The sequence below is a fragment of the Rhea americana genome, unplaced genomic scaffold (genome assembly GCF_003343005.1).
Source record: "Rhea americana isolate MKP2758 unplaced genomic scaffold, rheAme1 scaffold_30, whole genome shotgun sequence".
NCBI lineage: Eukaryota > Metazoa > Chordata > Aves > Rheiformes > Rheidae > Rhea > Rhea americana.
Genome location: NW_028186424.1, coordinates 5,565,827 through 5,578,675, shown reverse-complemented (window position 1 = coordinate 5,578,675; position 12,849 = coordinate 5,565,827).

The window sequence follows — 12,849 nt, the reverse complement described above, 5'->3', positions numbered from 1 at the left end:
TTGCCGTTCTCTTAAATCTCTCATTCCAGTAAACACACAATGAAAAATGTAAAAAATGTAACATTGTCTGATGATACTGCCACTTAAATATATTAACGCTGAGCCAGTTGATGAAAAATGAATAAAGGAAAGGCTTTTAAAGTCACCGAAATTAATTGAAAAATGTTGAATTAGCACAATTAGCTGATCCTTCGCTTTACTAGCTCCAAAACCCAAATTAGCAAATTCTAGGTTTGACAATTCTTGAAGAGAACTTGAAACAGAAAACACACATGCCAAGCAGACAATAGGACATTAAGTAAGTACTGCAGCATCTTCACAATTCTTGTTGAAACGAGTAGCCAGCTCAAAAAGCTAAATAATTTAAGAATGCGAAAATCCTGCCCTTTCATAGCTCACTTTCGCTCACTACTCTGGCTGAGCTTGGCTTCCAGCAAACGTTAGCTGTGCAAGGTAACTTCAGTTAACATTCTCTACATAGTCTATAATTTAGTGTCACCTAAAAATGATATTGGCCGAGCCTCTGTTATAAATAATAAATAATTTTGTCACACATCCCACTCTTAGTCTCACGTATACTTCAAAGTGGTTTCAGACTGCTCCATGCATGAACCAAGAGCAATAGAAATATGTTAAACTTACGATCTAAGTGTTTACATCTTTGGATTAAGGCTTCATTCTATTGACTTATATTATGAATACATCATAAAACATAAGCACAAAGACATTGAAAATGCAATTTCACTAGTGGTATAAGATAATATAAGATTATATATTACAATTGGTATAAGACCACATTGCCACCAAAAGAGGATATTATGCTGTCCCTCTCCCTGATTAAGCTTAGAACTAACTCTGCTAAATAACATAAAAAAATAAAATTAGTTTTCAATTAGTAGTAGCAAGCTGACCCAAAGCAAAACACGGCCACACAATTTCTAACGTTAGCAGTATAGAGAAGATAGGAGCACGCAGCCAGGAGCCGACGGACCAGGAGACTGGCAGAATTTCTGCCCTTCCAGTAGAAGCAGTATCATCTTAGGCTGATTTCAAATTCGCAAGAGAAACCTACAAAGCTTCTCRTAGGTCATATATTAACACCAAAACTGAAAACTCCTTTTGCTCAGAAGGGATCGTTACTACACAAATATATTTACCTATATCTTAGAGTATTTTACAAAAGATTTAACTCATGATAATAGATAAGTTGCCTGTTAGGCAGTAAAAGAAGGAAGTCATAAATAGTATACAAGCACAGAGTTAGGTAATCAGACTTCTGATACAGAGTCACTATCAACAGACTCATTTTCCAGCAAAAGAATTTGTAGCAAGCAAGTTCAAAGGTTGCGTTTAGTCATTCCCGATAACACTACAAAGCCTATATATATCACAGATGCTAGCATTTTGAAGAGATACTTTCAATTCATATTTTGTTATTTGGCATTTACCATATCATCAGCTTAATTTTACACAAACCAAATTTAACATCTTTAAACAAAATACTCCACTCCAAATAACTGACTTCTGTCTTGCACTTAAGGCTCATTGATAGTTATTGTACTGAAAGCCCCTCCCAACACACACACACACAAGTCAAAGAAATGTCTCAATAAAAAAATATTTTTCCCCAGAAGCCTTGTATGGCAACATACACCAACGATTTTCCGATCTCTCCCTTGCAGTAAAGGCAACCAACAGAAATGACTGAAGGCATGAGAATTGAGGCATTGGTTTAACCATGACTAATTAGTAGTTGAGAATCACCGTTACATGTCTCCCACATGTTCTCATCAGTAAACAAGAATTGGACAGTGAATCTCAATGTATGGCAACAGTAAGTTGCACTTCAATCTTTAAATAGCAAASCACATACAATCTTGTTCTGTTTCAGTTATAAAAACATCACTGTACTGCAACCCAAAAAGAAAAATAATCTCATGCAAGGTAGCGAACAGGGAAAAGTGGCAAATTAGGGGGAAAAAGTGGGTAAGAAATTCCCAGTCAAGCTTTTTTGGCTGGTTTGGCTATTGACTTGCATTTGAGGGCACTGAACAAGGTCATCTAATCTCTGTGTCTCAGTTCCCTATTTGAAAGCTAGAGAGAATGATCATTTGTTCTTGAAAGATGCACAGATGCCACATAGAAGCTTTTTACATTTACAAACACTTATACATATGTGCATGTGTTACATGTGTGGATATATATATACAGTATATATATGTATTCTTTTAAAAGAAGACCTGAAACCAACCTCACAGCATTTCATTGCCTGACCTGACAGATAACAGACAACTCCAGGCTTAAGAAGAGATTGTGTTTGGCTTTCTTCCACTAAAACTAACATTTCTGGGATGAAAGGTTGTTACCTATTAACTCTGCAGGAGTACTCACGAAGTACTATTTGTGGCAGCCTTACAGGATTCACTGTTTTCAAAAAAAAATGACTATGAGATGTACATTTCTTTTTTCTAAGATGATTAAACTTAAGCACTGATCAAGTCAGCTGCATTTAAGCAACGAACTTGTTTCACATAGGAATCAAAACACACACACACACAAAATCAAGAAATTAACAGGACATTTCTAATGTTGAGTAAAAAAAGCCTTTTCTAATTGTTTATACCAAAAAGTATACTTTGTGGCTCCTTAAAAAAAAAAAAAAATCAGCTTAAAAAGTTACATCTTTGTTCCATTTCAGAACAGACTTCCCCAAGATAAATACCAAACTGACAGAAAGTAAATAGAAAACATTCTAACACATCTTCACAATGACCTAATGGGTCTATGGATCATGCAAATCCACTTAAAAGAATACAATACATTTCACCCCATGGCACCATATGCCCTTGTAGAAACTAAATAGACGAAACCAAGTAACCACTGTGTTCAAAGATGAACATGCACCAGTCATCATTGAGGGACAGAAACAAAGCCAGTTACCGATGACCTACACAATAACTTTAAAATACAAGGCAAAATAAGTCATTAAAAAAAATCTCAAAATCTCATCCTGAACTCATATTTCTTCCCTACTCCTTACATCCTACTAACTCTTCCTTATTCAACAAGGGCTTCCATATTGCACCATAAAATGACATTATTTCCAGTGTAAAGACATTTTTTGTAAGGCTGTCAACTAGATCAGGTATGCTAATCCAGCTTTATAAGAATACTTTACAAGAACATTAAATAGTATGCTCAGAAGTGCAGGCACTACAAACACACACAAACACACATACACACACACACACACACACACACACAGAGAGAGAGAGAGAGAGAGAGAGAGAGAGAGAGAAATCTTTAAAATACAGAAAAAAATGACAACGCTTTGAGAGAATTCATAAGATAAGCAGCATGCTGATATGCTCTTAGTCCAGTTGCTAGAGTTTGAGTGTTCTTACCATACAAATAACATACAACAATGGAATGCATACATGCACTCAGCAATGTGTAATTTCAGCGAAAAGATTAGCGCTTACAGGAGAAAGAACAACAAATTGATACGAGAACCCACAGCTCTCCTAGAAAAGATTCCTCCATGACCAACATCCACTCAAAGCCACATTTAGACAAACAGCAAGACCTCTTTCATGCTCAGCTATATAGCATCTCTCTATTGGAACGAAACAATAAGTTGAATAATTTGATTTTTCTGAACATCTGATGAACCTCAGAATTTCAGCAAATGTTTTATTTTCATCTTCATTTGTAAACCTGTTAATGCATGAGATGAATACAAAGTAGAAAAGAAGAACACCCTGAGCATCTGGTAACTATAGCTTCAACAACCGTTTTTTTTTTTTTTTTTTTTTTTTTTTTTTTTTTTTTTTGCAGAGGTCAGAGCACCAGAGTACTGATGCTGGAAATTAACACATTCCAGAATAAGCATCACCTCAGCTTAGCTTCAGGGAGGTCCCATTTGAAAATAAAAAGCAGGCATTTTGAAAGACCAGGAAGGAGAGTAACCCTCCCTCACTTTTTATTCCCTCAAACTATTTAAACATTTTTATTCCAAGCATTTTCTTCCACCTTATCTTGTTCACTTCTCCACCCTCCGGCATCCTTTTCCCTTGGAGTTTTCCTTTCGTTCATTCACCTAATACGGATTACATTAAACTGACACGATGCTACCACATTTTTCATTCTAAATGGCTATCAAGTATGGATAAAGGCCCTGTAACTGGGAGGAGGGGAGGAAGTGGTCTTACAAAGACAGGAGAAAGTAGAGGCAACCTCTGTATAACATTCTCAGAGGTCAACTTTCCTCATTACTGTAGAGTATTATATTCTTTTACTGCGTTACTGCAGAATCTTATCTCCTTTCATAAACTAATTCCATGTCTATCAATTCTTCGGGGTAAAAGCCATCTTACCTCATCCTTAAACACTATCAAGAACATTAATACTACAAAAGGGAAAAGGTGGTGAATAGAGAGGAATAGGTGTAAACAGAACCACCGTCAATGGGATCAGAAGAAGCAAGAATTCCCAGGTTAGAGACCTGAGGAAGTAACACAAAAAGTCACTGACTACTGGGAGACAACGAGTGAAATTCTATAGTCTGTGGAGTAGAACAGAAGAAAAACCATACACAGAGGGTATGAAGTTTTTCCCACACAATCAAAATAAGTAAGATTATCCAGTTATAACAGAAAGGAAACCTGAGACTGGAAGGCTGCATCTATGTTGTCCAAAAATACYGACAATCCTCTCTTCCCTCTCTCCTACCCACTCAAAGTTCACTCTCTCCTGTATCCTAGATCTATACAGCTCTATAAAGCATATTAGAACCTTGGTCACTACTGTATTTTCAAATAATTGACACTGCCTCAACAGAAGTAAACTATTCTGCTATGCAGACCTTCTTCTATCCATCATATACAGGCTAAGAGTCAAAGTTTTGTTAACTTTGAGATACCTCTAGTTTACAGGAATGCAGCAGTTTACTTCTTGAATGGAAAAGAAGGCACAGCTATTAAACCAGTGATACCCAGTCTGTAAATTTAGACATAATGTTAAAGTGTTGGTATATTTTGTGTCTTCAAGATTAAAACAAAGACTCAGCTAAGGATAGATAAGGCAGACTCCAATGAAGCAGCATCCTCCAGTGAAAGGACTGATCTTGATAAAACTACTTTGACATGCACTGTGAAGGTTKGTCAATCCTTCAATATGAGTCAAACAAATCCGTTCAATCTTCAATTAAATTAACATCATTATTTACAAATAGTTTTACTGGATGAGATTTTAAAGGAATGTTGCCAGAACATTTAACTATTTTAATGGTGTACCACTGTCATACCAAATAGAGCACCTTGGGGATATTTGCTACATTTATTTTTTTTGGATGGTTTAATAAGAAAATATTCTTCAGGCACCCTAACTTCCAGAGCTTAAAGCCTGTGGATACTTTCCAAAGAACTCAGTTTTTTATCCACAACTAGCTTTGTTAGTAGCATCTATTTTAAAACTTCTATGATCCAGTGCAGTCTTTTTGGTATTGTCATTCTTTCAAAAAATCCAGGAAGAATGCACTGTGATCMTTAAAAGGTATTTTTTCCTGAATTGTGATTGTGGGAAAAGAGGGAATCTAAACATCCAAATTAAATTTAAAAGAGAAGAGTGGAAGATAGGCAGCAGGACAAAAGACACATTATGTAACACTGATGGATACCTGAAAAAGCTTACAAATAAAATGCTTACCTAACTAGCATAAGACTTGGCTTTAAGCACCAGTAGTCATCACAGAGGCCAAAAGTATGAATGGATTGAAAAATGATTAGACAACTTAAGGAAAAATGTTCGCAGGCTATTAAGTTCTACGAGTACAATCTACAGTTCAGCAAGTTCCTAACATACAGATTATTGTAAGCTTAAAAGAAAGCCCAGGAGAAATATCACTTTCCATTCATCTCATCTTTTTTCCATAGGTATCTCTTACAGGATACAGAGAAAGAGATAACCAGCAGACTGGACAGACCTCTGTTCTGATATGCTATGATCGTGCTTACAGCAAACTGCAGCAAAAGTAGTTCTGTGAGGTGTGTATTTCCCTCCTTTTGGAGTACTTCGGAGCAACCAAGCAATTCTCTTAACAGACAACTGCCATAGTTACCTATTCCCCTTATTTATATACAGGTAAAACAAGACTAAGAAACAGTATGATCTCAGGTAATTATCAGTCAGTTATTATCAGTCAGCTGCAGAGCTAGAACAGTGAAGAATTACTGGCTTCAGCGCTTGTGTTCAAACCACTAGATGGTGCTTCGAAAATGAAGCAGTTGTATGCGGAACCTGAAACTAGAATAATGTATATTCATTTTTAAGTTGCCTTCTGTAGGATTTTTTATCAATATTGCTGTCTAATGTGGTTCAATAGCTGCAGCCTCTAATCAGACAGTAGCAACAAGGACAACTGATTGGATAGTTTAGTGAGATCAACAAGCTGATCATGAAAATAGTGAAAGTTTTTGAAAAAAATCCAATATTGTCTCCCTAAGTAAGAAAGACTCCCAATTCTTTGTCTCTTTGGAAGTCATTAAATGTTAATGGAAACATTGCATTAACTACCAAGTTTTGTTCACAAACAGCTGTGCTCAAAGGCTTTTTACTGTATGATACCAGCAATGTTCCCCTCCTCCCCCCCCAGCTTCTTTCGCTCTTCACCCAAATAGTTTTATTTGAGATGTTCTTCCTCAAGACTAAACTTGCTCCAGTTCTCTCCTGCAAAGAGCAAATACTTAAGACTTGAAAACTAAAATGAGATACTAGTTTCTTTCAACCTATGAGCCTATAGTATCATCCATCCTTTTCCATCATCTTCCTCACAATTAGTCTCAGTAGTAGCTTGGCTACTCCAGTAGCTTCATCTTTTTTCCATCTCTGACATTTCAGCCCACCCAAACACCTTGCTTAAGATAATCCTTCTTTGTTCTGCATCCCATTCTACTGACCCAACTTTAAAAGTGCTCTTTGCAGTAAGTGAAGTATATATTCAAGACTGTATATATTTAATCTTGTTACAATCTTTCCCTTCTCTATCAAAAGTACATATTTCCATTTTGCATCTTCAAAGATCTTCTTTCTCTTTTCCTATTCACATCCAACTTTTTCCAACACTCCAAATAAATTTCAGCTTTGATTATTCCTATTGTTTTTCACTCATTCCTGATCGCACACCATCCCCTTTGCTTGAAACACCCTCTATGTTGCTACCTGAAAAAGAACATATTTTATTCTTTAGAGTCATCAATAAGAGCCCAGCAGCTCTATGAAGCCTATCCACGTATTTTTGGTTCAGCAGTAAGTTCCAAGAGTCACAGGATTCATTTTTCTGCACTGTATACCTTTCATGCTTTGAAGCATCTGTATATTAACCGAACTGTATAAACAAATAATTAGTTTACTGTTTTAATTGCTTTGTTTTTCTATGGGAAGAGTAAATGACAATGTTTTACAAGAAGAAATGTGGTTTCAAATTAGTAATTGCCAAATGATCCATCAGCAGATAGGGGAATGCTTCTTGACACAAAAGATGATAACGACAAAGTTTTGAATTATGCCTTGCACTGCATGTGCAAACAAGCAACAAGTTGAATTGATTTGAAATACCTTATCACTGAAATTTCAGTTATTTCCACAGTTTAAGATCTTGTCATATACACCATGTCAATTTTTAAACAGTCATTTTAATTTCTCCCTTCTCCTTTTGCTCTTTTGAATCAGCTCCATCACAAAGCAAGCCTGACAACACTACTGAGTGAGATTCTCTTATGTGCACTGTTTGCTTTGTTTAACACCCACCTAGGAACCTAGGACTTTTTTTTAAATCAGATGACCTATAGCAACTTCCACATTACATGGGTTAAATTTAACCCATGTRCATTTTTGTCATTGGCTATCATCTTTGTACATTAGGGGATTACTCTATCCCCCCTAGAAATGTTCTCTCATCTGCTTACTTACATGGGATCCTCTTCCAAGACATCCATTTACTATCTCAGGCTTAAAAGCCTGGTTTAGAACTAGCATATCTATACTTTTATCAATGTTCCTTAATTATTATTAATAGCAATCATTACTAGCTATGGCTTTCTGTCATAAAATGTAGATTAGTAAGACGACCTTGATAAAAGTTAGAAAGAGGCATTACGCTGACACAGAAACAAGCTTTCTCCAACTCCTTGTAGTTCTACACATCCTCAAATGTTATTTCTCAAAGACTACAATCTTTGAAACACATTAACAGGAAGCAACAATCTCTTGAGGATGCATCTGATAATCCAACCTTCTAAAGAAAGTAATGACCAGAATAAAAGAAAGAAAATCAAAACAAACACCCAAGAGGGTAGCAAGTTATTCCCATGGGAGAGAATACACATTTACAGAAACAGCTCCGATCTGTAGCCATGAGTGAGCATTTACTGACAAGYAGGTACTCAGCAGATCTTTTCTACGTTTCAGAGAGTGTGTATCTTCATGTCTCCATGGCTGTTATAGAGCCTTTTATTTAGGACACAAGTTAACAGCAGAGATGGACCTTGGTCACCTTTAGATGAGAGAGATGTTTTAAGAACAAAACAAAACAAAAAAAAAACATACAAAATATCCAGGGTTACTCAAGCCTTGTGAATACTGTTCAATCTGCAAAAGCATCCACAAAATAATAGCTCAAATACTTAAGTCATGAATTTTGTGTAAACTTTAAAGACTAAGGAATCTTTAAGATCTGTCACAAGACATTTCCCTTCCTTTACTAGTAGTGAATGTGCATCTGAAAGATTAAAAAAAGAAGGTATTCTTTTTATTTTTGTTCTTTGGGTAACAATTCATTAAGATTTGTAGACACAGATCATAAAGTAAGTGATATGTTAAAAATAAAAATATAGACAAATAAACATACATTCAAGATTTCCTAGTCTGTTATACTAAGCAGATAAAAGTATCATCTTAGAGTTTTGGTTAGAGATGAACTTTCAGGGGAAAGGGGAAACAACTGTCAAATACCAATCTGATCCTTCTCAAAACATCAATAGTTTCGAGCTCAGCTTAAGACATTAACACCAGTGAGCTAATTACCCACTGTTCTTCTAGTTGCTCACAAAACTTAAGCAGCTACGTCCACGGAAATCGTTCTGAATGCTTTTGATAGCAAAAACATTCCAAAACTCTATAAAACCAAATGGTTTCCATTTTTTTTGCTAGATATTCAGAATCCGCCTGTGAATAAGTTCTGACCTAACATCTGTGGAATGTTCTAACAGCAAAAGGTACAAGATAAGAAGTTCCCTGAAATGACAGGAAATATCTCTGTTATATCTATCTGTGCATGCATGCAGTATTTCAGTATAGAAGGAGCCATCTTTTTTCTCTCAAAGGGTAGCATTGCCTGGGAGGAGCCTGCAACACCTAAGGAGGTCAAACAATGTAACCGTTGTTCCACCAATGTGCTGCAATTCAAGAACACAACTGCTCGCAATTACTCCTCTGCATTTTCTCCTGCTCCAGAAGCCCAACCCCTCTCCAAAAACCTAATACACTGAATCTGTAGCCCCCAAAAGGAAAACATTCACTAAAATTAAAGAACAATCTCTGTGACAAGGAAGCTAGAAATAAAACCATCTCATTGCTCTATCTACAGTTACAGATCAGTAATACATCAGCTAAAAGCAATTCCTTTTACCCGCTACACAGATCATGCCACTACTGTTCACTTTATTCCGTTTTCTCCTACCATTGACATTAAATCTTTTAAAATACAAGCACACTTGAAGAGTCTGAAGAGCACTAGACAGTATGAGACTGCTTAAGAATCTAAAAGTCATATTGTTTTTGTGAYGCTCAGAACATTAGTCAAGATATTCCACTTCCCTATACCACGTTTCTTCTTGCATCTTTAGTTTGTTTAGAGGTGTAGCAGTTACTAGAACATGCCTCTGTCCAGATGCAGGACCCTTCYGCTTACAGTAAGTTGAGGATGATACCATTAATTTTGTATTTTGCTCTTCAAGAGCAATATCTGTTCTATCCCACTCTTGGTGCTCTCTATTTACAAAGATTAAGCTGAATTAATTTACAGATTTTACAACATAGAATTATAAAAGTTGGATTAAACTAACCATATATTCAGGTTTCTGAATGGACAGTAGTGTAAATTTTAATACATTCTAACGTCATCATCTCCCACACCTTCCTTATCATATTCCCCTACCACCTTCAAAAATCTCTAAGTGACAATTAGAGGAGTAGGCCAAGTGCCCAGTACGATGCAGCCATGTAGAAATCCTAGTTATATGAAATCAGTAACTGAAAGACTAAAAAAGAAACATTATCCATCAGATAGAATGTAGAAGTAAAATATATCTAATAAAATGTACTTAACATCTCTAGCACCTAAAAGAATGCTATAACTAAGCAACACAGATCACTACTGGTAATAACTCCCACAAGAATCAATATCCAAAAAAAGTCATCTTCAAAAAACATTCCATTCAACAACACTTCAAGTTAGACTGTGGAACCCACTAAGCTTACAGGAAGGGTCCTTGGAATTCCTAGGATTCCCTGATGAAATAGAAAAGTAAATTATATACCTGAAAAGTTACAGTCTGAGTAGCATCCCTAAACATACTCTCCTGAATCCTACTTCCCACCAAAAGAGCTATTCAAGCTTCTATATATTTATGTTATCCATAAGACTCAACAGACATCAGAAAAATGTTTGCTTCTGAAAGAAGATGTACTATTATACTGAACACTAATCCATTTTGAATATAGTACAAGTACGAAAAGCAATGTAGTAAGTGACTGAAACTCACAAAAACTATTTGCAAAGAAAGCACGGGGATGCACACCAATTGCTTATATTTCAGGTAACTTTTTTTAAAGAAAGAAAAAGGACAGTGCTGTTTTTAAAGTAATAGTAATGGTTTGACTGCAAACGTTACTAATTTATGAGGCTCAGTGTCATGCAACAGRTTTGGATAGTTCCTTTACCCATAAAAAACTGAAAAATACAGTCATATGCTATCTGATACATATCTTGGGTACCAAATACAAAGCATACAACATGGAAATAGTACATTCATAAACAAATTTTACATTAAAAAAATGAAATCTTCACTAAAAAGGGAAACAATGACAGATGTAATTAGTGCTAATAAAGAGATAGCGACAAAAGATATACATGCAATGATTTATTTTGAATTTAAACACTGCCTTTTTGTTCATTTAATTGCTCCTCTCTCAGTTGCTCCTTGGTGTAAAACATAAGCAAACAGTAAAGTTTATTGAAGGTAACATGGCTGCATGTAACTTGTTACTGTGTTTTCAGTTACTTAATCTCTAAATAATTTGCCTTTCAGTTGTTTGTAGCAACATCAGACAAGTAGGTATTCTTCAGCAGTGCTAGTCAGTTATAACTACATATGAAATACCATAAAGCCAGTATAATCTGAACTTTTGTTTTGCAGTATAATCTCAATATTTTTTAAAATCCCAGCATACTGTCTATTATTTGGGGGAAACAAACTGTGCATGTGGAAAACTTACAAAAACATGAGACTTAACATTATTATGGAAACTAAAACATAAGAAAAATAGGTGGTASTGACACATAGGAACAGAAATTAAATGAAGTACTTCATAAAGTGTACAATTATCCTTTTTTTATTTAGACATTTCAGCAGTCAACATACTATAAATGTTCAAAGTCAGTAAAGGTCTTCATATATGATCCAAACATCACATGTAAGACAAGGTCATTCTTTAGACAGTTATTTCACTTATTTCAGAAGATAATTTCATTATAAAGCAAGCTATGATTCTTGGATTTTTTCCAAGACTTCCAAAGCAAGAACAAAGGGCAGAAAATGTACATCTACAGAACCTATTAAACGAAATTCTTCCTTAAAAGCTCCCATGTACACACAGATCATATTAATAGCAAACAGGAGCACTGGAAAACACAGAGTCCAATCTCTCTCTCTCTCTCCAAGTTCAGAGTACAAACCACACAAACCAGCTGTCACGAGTTTAGCTGAAAATTAGAAATCCAGAGATTACAAAGAGCTACCTATTCACTGCAAAGCCCGCACGGAGCGGGTAGCAGTTTCCCAGGAGCGCACCAGCAGGTCTGCAGTGCCTCTGGAGACTCCTTAGTGCGAGCGTCCTCCTAGGAGACCCCCAGCGCCGGGGAGAGCCTCCCCTCGCCTCCGGCCTCTTTTGTTGTCAGGTCCGGACGGCAACGAAGCACACGCTCTGCTTTGTCATCTCTCCTCTCCGAGCAGGAGAGCTGCTCCAGGCACGCTGGTAAACGCTCCTCTCCGGCTCACTGCAGGCAGGTGCCTTGCAAACCTTTCCGCTGTCTCTGCTGAGCCGCCGCTAGAACCACGACAGACAGCGTTCAGCAAGACACGTCCAAAATTAAACGAAACTAATGCAGTTTGTGCCTGAACCTCGCGTCACCTTTTCAGCAGCTYGCAATGCGAAACAGCATATAGTCAGAAGTGCGCCGAGACGCACTCCTCTGCCAGGCATTCAGCTCAGCGCTTTAATTCACGAGCCGCGGGATGAGGGCGACACGGGAGCGAGGGCGGCGGGTTTCCAAACCGCCCCACCGAGCGCCGCACGCMCCGAGGGGAGCCCGCGGGGAAGGGCCCCGCTCGGGCGGCACCGCCACGCGCCTCCTCAGTCACCTTCACTCCCCGCGCCGCGCCGCGAGCGGCTCTCCGCTGCCCAGAAAGCCCTAGAAAACAGCGGCCGCGCTCCCCCCCCCCCACCGCAGCCCGCGCGCCGGCGGGGAAAGGGGCCGCCGCTGCCCCGCCAACGGCCGCCCGCCAACGGCCG